Source organism: Camelus bactrianus, chromosome 22, assembly GCF_048773025.1.
Source record: "Camelus bactrianus isolate YW-2024 breed Bactrian camel chromosome 22, ASM4877302v1, whole genome shotgun sequence".
Classification (NCBI taxonomy): domain Eukaryota; kingdom Metazoa; phylum Chordata; class Mammalia; order Artiodactyla; family Camelidae; genus Camelus; species Camelus bactrianus.
Genome location: NC_133560.1, coordinates 9,042,022 through 9,052,230, shown reverse-complemented (window position 1 = coordinate 9,052,230; position 10,209 = coordinate 9,042,022). Strand labels below are relative to the sequence as shown.

The 10,209-nt window shown below is 46.0% G+C and overlaps 1 non-coding gene across 1 annotated transcript; it reads left to right on the top strand.

The window, feature by feature from the left end:
- Nucleotides 1–799: 799 nt before the first annotated feature.
- TRNAP-AGG (transfer RNA proline (anticodon AGG)) lies at nt 800–872 on the top strand. The gene has a single exon. It is a non-coding gene; the product is annotated as a tRNA-Pro (tRNA).
- Nucleotides 873–10,209: the final 9,337 nt, after the last annotated feature.

Genomic DNA, 10,209 nt, shown 5'->3' with positions numbered 1-10,209 from the left:
CCCTGATTCTTATCTTGTTGAGAAAATTGAAGCAGTATGAAGAAAATTTCCTCCATCGCCACAACTACTTACCTATGTGAATCTGTGCCTATGTTATCGGTCTGTCCATCTGTCCATCTGTCTGTCCATCTATCTGTCCATTCGTCCATCCATCCGTCCACCCATCCATTTACCCATCACCTGCTCTCTTTCTTCCTGGTACAGTAGATGAACTGTCCTCTCTCACACCTGGCATTCTCTCCACCTCCACAGTAGCCTCCACTCCTCTCTCTCCCATTCAAGGGCGGCTTTCCAGCAGTTGCCTCCACTCTTCCCGCCCCGTTGCATTATCAGAACTTCCCATCTCCCTGGATCAATCTCACCAACACACAAAAAGGCTGTTATTCCTCCCATACTAAAAATAAATGTTCTCCACCTCCAGCCACATTTGTTCCATGTTCCTGCCCCTCTTCCAAGTAAAACTCTTCATAGAAATTCTCTGTACTCACAATCTCCATTGCTTCACCCATTCTGTTTTAACCTACGTCAGTCAGATTCCACCCCCCCACCCCCCACTCGCCGGCATTCCACTTAAACCGCAGCTGTCACACTCCCCATTTGGATGAATTTAGTCTTTATCTTCCCTGACTTATCAGTAGGGCGATCATATACTTTATCTTCTAAATCAATGCTTTTGAAACTGAGATGGTGCTATTAATAATTTTTTTTGGAATAACATAAACTGGGGCTGCCCCAGGAAAATCCCCCAATTTTTTCATTAATTTATTGCTAAATGCTCAACTAGAGAGTATGGGGGCGGGGAGGGTATAGCTCAGTGGTAGAGTATATGCTTAGGGTGCATGAGGTCATGGGTTCAATCCCCAGTACCTCCATTAAAAAGAAAAAAAGTTAATAAACCTAATTGCCTTCCCTCAGCTAGAGAGTGTGTCCCTCAGAGTCTGATATTTTTGTCTGCCTTTTGTCTTGATTTCTCTTGAGCCCAGAATAGCTGTTAAGCAGTAGGTGCCTAATTATTCAGGGAGCACATAGTGGACTCTTAATAGAAGTTGAATAATCGGTGGTTGAATACATCACAGCTTACTCCCGTGGTGGCCTTAAAGCACTGGGGATCCAGCCGATGCAGACGCCCTGGATGCCTGTGACCCGCTGGCTGGAGCTGCCCTCCCGAGAGGAGTGTAAGTCCTGGGGACATGTCACCTGTGGCTTCTCTTCCAGCTCTTTGTCTCGTCAGAGCCCTTTGGCCACTTCCCTTGGACATGCTTCAGGGCACCTCCTGCCTGACAACTGACTTATTTGCTTTCTCCAGCCAGGATGAGAAGCATAATGTCACAGGTCACCCAAGACGGGAACAATCGGGCCCCTGAGTCCTCCAGTTGCTGGTGATTCAGAAATCCCACTTTGCCCCCAAGATTATCCCGGCTGAGTTCAGAGAAGCAGGAACTGCACGAGAGCAATTACCCTTCACCAAGGAAGGGGTGACAGCACGTTAGGGGCTGCGGCTCAGTCTTTTAAAGCTTGCTTTTAATTCTGAGCAGAACCTACTCATTCCTTCCTGCATGAGGTGAGGTCATGACAGCTTGGTGTCATCCAGCCAGGAGCATTTTTCCATTTCAGCAAAAACTCCCCATCACCATCAGTTCCCTCGATTTATCTTGATATATTTATACAAACACACACACATATACGCATACCCAGGTGTATATTTATATACAAATGTGTCTACCCCAATACACGTACAGAATATTATACATCATATATATTTGTGTACATATATATAATATATATGTGTATTACACATGTATTTGAATCTACGCACCATACACAAAAAGGACACTTTTTCCTCTCTTGGAACTAAAAGCAATTTATCACAACTTGGCCAATCTGATGATTCTCAAGGAACAAGGATTGGCAAAGATTCTTAAAGAACCATTTGACAAGCATGCGACCTGACAATTAAGCAGTGCCTTCTTAGACTGTGCATGACAAGGAAAAAATGATTTGTAACTGCCACCTCCCCCATCATCCTTTCTAAGGAGGAAGGTGGGGTAGCTACACGGCCTTTCTTTGCTGATGGTGTGGGTTGGCAGGCTGAGGGGCTGCCTCACAACAGGGAGACTGTAGTGAGCAGAGAAGCCCTGAGTTTGCAGGGCTGGGGGCAGGGGGGCAGGGGCAAAACCCCTGCAGTGTCGGGGGAGGAGGCGTGCAAATGGAGATTTTATGAAGTCTTCTGTGGGGTACGGAATTTCTTCTGTCTTCATTGCAAAGTTTTCAGTGATGTTTTGAGGCAAGTGGGATTCTTTCCAGGGAATACAAAGCAGATCCAGTCTTTTTCAAAGTCTTCACAGGGGACAGCAGATATCTGGACTGTCCCTCTTCAAGTGCCCAGCCTCGCCCCTGTGGCCTGATGCTGTAGCCATGGGGCAGATATTAAAGGGAGACAAGCAAGAGGGACATGGAGGTCGCACCCTGAGGTTTTTGTTACAAAGGGGAAAAGATGCGGAAATGAGAGGTGGTGTGTGGGAAACAGCCTTTGAAAGCCTAAATCCCCCTTCTGGTCTTTGCTTTCTGATTCACAGACAACCTTAGCGGTGTTGGCTTTGGTGTCCGAGGTACAAAAGACCACGCATAGTTGCCGAGCAGGGATTCAGTTCAGTCCAGTCCAGTCATTAGAGCCATTTACATGCCAGGAGCTGGGGAAAGTAACATGAGCATCCGTATGAGGAACGCTTCCGCTTCCCTATTCGTCAGTGTCACTTAGAGCTCCTATGTGGTCTTAGCAGGCATTTAGTCCAACCTTTGGCCAAATTTTCAAGGGATAAAAATGAGGCTTGGGGAGGTTAAGTCCAGCTCAAGTTCACACAGCGGAATCATTATCATCCACGTCATTGTCAACACAGTTGACACAGACAATTACTAGCCTCATAATCGCTATTTATGGAGCACTCTGTGCCACGCACAGCACATCTGACCCCTTCTTGTGGGTAGGGAAACTGAGGCTCGCAGACTGTGAATAACACGCCCAGGACACTCTGCTGGTAACTGCTGGTAAAAGCAGACTCAAGACTCAAACTCAGCTCTTGTTGCTTCAAGCAGCATGCTCTTTCCTTTTTTTTTTTTCTCCCCACCACACTAAAGCTACTTTAGGATTCTGGAGAAAAATTCTAATAGATACGATTGATGGTTATTACTGAGAAAGCAAAAAGGAGGTTGCCCCTTCGCTAGCATAGGAAGAGGCAGATGAGACTAGGAAGCAAAAATTCTAGGTAGCAATCCCTCCCTCGTCAAACACTAACACCTAAACACATTTCCCCCCATTCTCAAGTTCACTGCGTCCTTTACTCCCCTGTAGCTTCTCCTGAGACCCAGGACTTCGGTCTTTCATCAGACAGAAGAGGAAAAGGAATGGAACAGAGTGGAAATGTGTGTGTTCAGTGAGGATTTCTGGTTCGAGAATAAAAACGGCGGAGGTCATTTTTGTCCGGTCCTAGGAATAACCCTTTGGCATAAAGCGAGGGCAGGACAAGCAGATCCTCCATGTGCCCTCGGGAGTGTGAGTTCATGGCCGTCAGATGTCCACTGGGTCGTTAGGCTTGAATCTAACGGCAATGTTCTGAACTGAAGGACTTGTGTAGGTGTCCCCAGATCACACAACCACAACGACGGTTGTAAGTATTTCCCATTTAAGAGGAGATAGGCTACCACAAATTGGAAGGAGGGGAGAGGTGATTAAAAAGCAATGAAAAAAAGTACAAAAAAAAAACTTAGTGTAGAAAAATAAAAAGAAAGAAACCACAGAGGTGTTTCCCAGTTATTACGTTGTTACGTTACGTTACATTACGTTACGTTATGTTATGTTATGTTATGTTAGTACTTTCCTCATAGTTCATGGCTTTATTTCTTCCTTTAGATCAGAACTTTGTCAGTATCCCAGTTACACCACCTTCTAGAAATAGAAAAAAGGAGAACCTCCCTCTCTCCCAACCTCCCTCCCATGCTTTCAGTCTTCTGTGAATTTGACCCATTTATCACCTGGAAGTATGGTTTCTTATAAGAAATGTGCAAGATCTTGTGTAAGGCAACTGCGGTCAGCACAGGGGAACCCTCTCTCTCTCTCTTTCTCTCTCTCTCTCTCTCTGTGTCCTTAATTTGGGAAAGGTAAGCTTTGAAAATCAGGAGTCCACCATGCCCCTTCCTTGACATCACATGCAGGGTCGCGGTCCTGGTGACAGTCACGGCTGCTGGTTGCCGAGGGGCCCTGAGTGAGGAACCTTTGCTCATCGGTCTTTAGGAGCATTATCCCATTTAATCCCCTCCAGAGGCCTGAGAGATGGGTAGTTTTATAATCCTCAGTTTCTCTTCTAATGCCTGGAAATCTCTTCCCGAGGCTATTCTAAGAATGAATCCTTGTCACTCTTTAGGTCTTAACTTAAAAGACACCTCTTGCAAGAGAATTTTTCAGAACATCCATTCTATCTGAAGCAGAAATGCTGCGCTGGCCTCTATCCAGCCCTGCTTCTTTTTCATGTGGAGCTCATCGCCACCCGTCATTGTTTGGTTTGTACTTGTTCCCTTGTTCAGTGTTTGTAAATCATAGTGACTGCATGTCCCTGGGGAGCAGGCACGTTCTTCATTGTTCCCCCATAGGATCCCTAGTGTCCACCGTAGTGCCTGACATGTCATAGAAACACAAGGAATCCATAGAAGGGTGAGGCCCAGAGTGGTTGAGTAACTTACCAAAGGCCGCACAGCAGATAAGAGACTGATCTGGAGTCAAACCCAGGTTCACGGACTCCAAAATCTGGGTGTTTCCTCCCTGCATTAGCACAGCTACAAGTGCGCAGTAAGTACATAACCCTTACCGAACTCATTACATTTTACTTCTCAAAGCCCATCTTTCCTGCCCCCCAGCCTGGCCAGGATCCAAAAGCGGGGATTAGGTTTACAACTCTCTCACTTAGAAAAACCCCTTGGATTTAGGACAATAATGAGTCATGATGCTACTGAGTTTTGCTAAATTAGCTGGTAAGAGCCCTGCCTCCCACGGCGCTGTGTTGAAAGGCTGGGGCTTTTATCCTAGGACACTTAGGTGGATAAAGGAGAAACACAGACTGAAAGGCTTAACTACTCACAGCCAAAGCAGAAGGCTGAGTACGCAGCTACAGAAGACCCTGAAACCGTCTCAGCATTAACACCTACAAGGTCAACCGTTTCTTTTATTTCCACTGTAAATACAGTTTAAACACAGTAGAGGCAATTCTGATTTTAAAAAAGGTCTTGAACAATGCTGGCACTCCTGTTTTCATTGCTGGCATCTTTTCTGGCCAAATGCACACATGGAAGTGATGGTAGTGACCGTTCCATGCTGTATCCTATTTTCATTAACATTTGCCATGAATATACTTCTTTGTTGCTAAATGTCCTCACAATTAACATTTTAAAAATTAACTGTGTAACGTTGTTGTGTCATACTTTATTTAACCAAGTCACTACGATTGCGTATTTATATTGTTTTCAGGTTTATCCATTTGAGATGACGCTGTAATCAGCATCCTCAAATACTCAGCATTTTATTTGGAGGATTTTTTTTTTTTCCTTTGGTTAAGACCCTCCCAACTTTTTTCCTACTAAGCAAAAGGATAGAAACATTTTATGCTCTGGATGTGTACTGTTAAAATTGTCTTCCAAAAGTCTTATATTACTTTACCATGGTAGCCACTAGACATGAATGGGACAGTTCCACCATGACATCAGTAGCACTGTCATCGTTCAGTAAAAAATATTTCAGGGCTAATTGAATAGAGCACAACATTAACTCGATGTTTTTAGCTCCACTTCACTGAACATCAGTGCTGTTAAATAGTTTTCATATGTTTGGTTTTCAGCTGTGTTGCGTGTTCTATGACATATCCAAGTGCTAGGAGGATTTAAAAAATGTATGTGAATCTGGTAGCCATTTGAATAATACACTTAACAAAACATGACATGAACTGACCCTAGATTCTCTGTATAGGTCCTGGGAATCATCACATAAGCCAAGCAGAGCACCTCAATAAGTTTGTCTGAAAAAAGCTCTGTGATAAAATGAAGGGGAGAGAGTGGGCGGAGGAGGTGGGGGCTGTGTGGGATGGACAGGTACAGTTCAGTGGTAGAGCACGTGCTTAGCATGCATGAGGTCCTGGGTTCAATCCCCAGCGCCTCCACTGCAAACATTAAAAAAGAAGGAAGGAAGGAAGGAAGGAGGAAAGAAAGGGAGAAAGAAAGGGAGAAAGAAAGGGAGAAAGGGAGAAAGAAAGGGAGAAAGGGAGAAAGAAAGAAAGAAAGAAAGAAAGAAAGAAAGAAAGAAAGAAAGAAAGAAAGAAAGAAAGAAAGAAAGAAAGAAAGAAAGAAAGAAAAAGAAAGGAAGAAAGAAGGAGAAAGAAAGAAAGAAAATGGAAATTCACCTGCAGCTCTTTCCTCTTAAACACTCATAGCATCATTGCATCACGGCTCAATAAAAGCTGATTTGCTTATAAGAAACTTGGTTAATGAGGCCGAACCCACCAACCCGCAGGAGACGTGTTCTCCACTGGGGGAGCTGAGCCCTCCATCCCTGTGCTCACCGGCGAGCGCTCTCTGCCTCGCGCCATGCTCCCCTCCTTAGTGAGCCCCCTGAGGGTCCACATCCACGGAGGGCGAGCCTTCCTGACTTTGGGCTGGTTCCCTACCTGCCCCTGTGCCCCCTACTCAGTTGCTAGTCTCCAGGGGATTCCCCCTTTCTCCCGTCGGCAGGACCTGGGTTGAACTGGTTAGTCACAACTCGGACAATCAAGATGCGGTGTTTTTCCTGAGCTTCCAAAGGCGCTCACCGTGAAGGTGAGGTCTGGGCCTGGGAGGAAAGCCGGAGTCCAGGGAGCAGAATCTGGGTGTGAGTCCAAGGAGTGAGTGAGAGGCTGGGACTAGGAGGCGGGAATCAGGACCGGGCTGGAAGGAGATGGCCAGGAGGGTGAGACAGGAGGCACCGGCAGAGACTGGGAATCAGACAGGTGCGGGGCTTTTCTGCTGGGGAGACAGTCCTGCTGTCGGAGAGCATCTCCCCTCCACCTGAGGGAGACCAGCAGCGCCCGGCTCTCGGATGTTTGCTAGCTGTGTGACTCTCACATAAGAGTGTTCAGCATGGTGACACATGACAGCACCCAGTGAATGTCACTTATGAGCAATAGGCACTAGCAGGGTTTTTCCTATCTGCTATGCTATTGAGTCCATACTCGTTCTGCTCCCTGGGCAGCAGGCCAGTAAATCAGGAGATGAGCCGTTGGGGCAAGGAATAACGACTTTATTCGGAAAGCCAGCAGACCAGGAAGGTGGCAGATTAATGTCCTAGAGAACTTTCTCCCCCAAGTCGGGATTCAGGCTCCTTTTATATTAAAAAGAGGAGGGGGTGTGGTTGGTTGTCGCAAACTTCTTGCTGTCGGAATCCTTTGTTCTTGCAGCTGCCCGCGTGGGTCAGGTCACGGTGTCCCTGTAAACTTCCAAGAAGACAAATGTTACTCTCCTGTTTTGCAACTTTTTATCCCTATGTGAATGGGGAAGTGTTAGACGCTTAATGGCCAGCGCCTTGAGAATGGGCTGTCCTGTCTATTTCAGGCTCTAGGCAACATTCTTTTACAAAAGGGGCAGAACCAGCGTGACTCAGCACAGGAAACAGGGCACAGGGTCAGAGCTGAAGGAGCAGAGCTAACATGGAGTCAGATTTGTTCTTCCCCATCACATCTGCACTGTTCCAGATCTGTTCTAGGCCCTGCAAGGGGACACAAGGGGGTACGTGCTGGCCAAAGGCAGGATTTTACATACATCTGGTGCCAAATGTATGTTTCGCCGAAATAACTGTCCTTGGAACTGAGAGCTGGGAAGGCTGCTTGAGGCCCGTGGAAGTTGACCCAGGTCTCTCTAGGCTTTTGTAAAGAGTAAAGGCATTGAGGGAGGGGGCGTGGGAGCTTCAAATGAAAGCTTCTGCAGGTGCGCAGGGGCACAGGGGAGGTACGCGATCCCTGCCGGGGCCAGCTGGACCCCCAAGGTATGGTGTTGTTTTTATATGAAACAGTATTCGTGTGTTTGCACGTGAAAAGCCTGGTCACGGGGCAGCTGGCTGTCCTGCGCAGGGAGTCCTGGGCGTGTTCCAGCCCATTGGTGGGTGGGGCTGGGTCCCCACGTGGCTGGCTTCTAGGCCTGGGGGCTTCCCAGGACTGGTGACCAACTGGTGAATGCGTTAGCAACCCCCCACCCCCAGAGGGGGCGCTAAAAGTGGAACTTGGCAGCACCAGGGTCCTCGTGGTACAAAAAGCCCTCCAAAGTGGCTGCCACCGGCATCCATGTCCCCAGAGGAGTCCCAGCTGCCCCTTTCTTCTCTAGGAGGGTCTCCAAGATCAGCAAGTGGGTCTGACCCAGGCTCCTTGCAAGTGACCACCTCTGTGCTGAGTCTTAGAACCTCCGAGGTTTCACGGGAGCCCTTTAAGAGCAGGATCTGTTTCCCACAGCCCTTCGCCTCTCCCTTACGTAAGGGTTTCTTCGGTCTTCACTGGTTTGCAAATGCCGTGTCCAGGTGTCCCGGCAGGATTTGGGTGGCATGAGTATTTTGCTTACCGTTCTTTGAGATTTTTTGGATTCACAGCAGATGTCTTTTATCATTTTTGGAAAATTCTCAATCATTATCTTTTCAAATCTACTTATTGTACCCTATTTTTTCTCTTTTCTCCTTTTGGGATTCCAATTATACACAGGTTGGTCAGGCATAGCTGGACTAGGAGTACCTTAGAGAGGGACCCAGAAAAGGAAGCCTGTTCCTAAAAAAGTCTACCGTATTTACAGAGAAGGAGGCGCAGGGAATGTCTAGGTGACCACGTGACCAGCAAGGACTTTCCTTGCTGAAGAAGTAGCCTTTTTTGGGAATGGAGACCCTCCTCGGCCCAGTGGCTGGAATCAGCCTGCTTTTTCACTGAGTAAACTCAGACCCGCTGGGTGAGTTTCCTTACTAAGCTGCTGACAGGAGGAAGAGATTAAATGTCCCAGGCCATCTATGTTTGTCTCCTTTCATACTAGATGTCATTTTGACAACCTAGCTATATGTCTTAGAGAACATTCCATATTGTTAATGTTAAATCACCTCATTATTTTTTTTCAAGGCTGGGTGGTGTGCTGTTAGTGGATGTAAGCTAATTTATCTGATCTTTACTGATGGACATTTAGAATATTTTCAGCTCATTGTTGGTACATCAAATGTCTCAATTAACATTATTGACCCTGAATATTTTGCATGCTTAGATAAGAGTAGTGGGAATTTTTGTTGTCCTTGTCTTAATTTTTCTTTTTTCAGACCTCAGTTGTACCTGAGTCCATCACGTTCCTTAATTCACAGCACAACATAAATGCTGTCCACCTAAAATCTCTTTAGTTTTTTTTTTTTTTTATCTTGTTACTGTTTTCCTCTTATCACCTCCCTCATTACCATTATTCTCAGCACAGGCATCCACTCTCTTGTATATACAATGTGTATCCTCTCCACTCATCTTTCATTGTTCATTTCCATTATATGTGTATCTCCAAATATTTAATGTTGTCTGGGATATATTTACAAATATGTTGTGCTTTAAATTCATTCTTTTCTTTAGTTTTACGCACACTGTATTTTTGGAATCGTCCCACACTGCTCTGTGTATATCCAGCTCATGTATTCTGACCACTGCATGGAATTCAAACATATGTTAACTGCAGTGGTTGGAAAATTCCTGGCAGCAGAAAGGCTGAGTCAAAGAGAACACACTTTTACAATGTGGGGAGGCAGTGCCAAGGTATTTGCAGAGCGGTTGTACTCATTGTCAATCACAAGAACGGTAAGAGGGTGTCTGTCTGCCTACACCCTCTCCAACAATGGGAACTACCAAAAATGTTTCGGCATTTGCTAGTTGGCTGAATGAAAATGACCTTTTGCTGTCTTTTCAGTTTCCACTTACATAACGGTCACCATCCATGAGCACGTGTTCTTACCTTTGCCAGCCACTTGTTTTTCTTTTTTATTATACGTTTCTTGTTCCAACACAGAGCCCTCCCATGTCCTCAGCTTGGCGGTGTTTTTAGAATTTCAAGCTTAAAACTTGAGTGATGATGAAATTTAGGGTCATCCGTGGGTATTGGTGATTTGTCTCTTTGGGAAAGGCTGCAATGCTATTGAGCAAA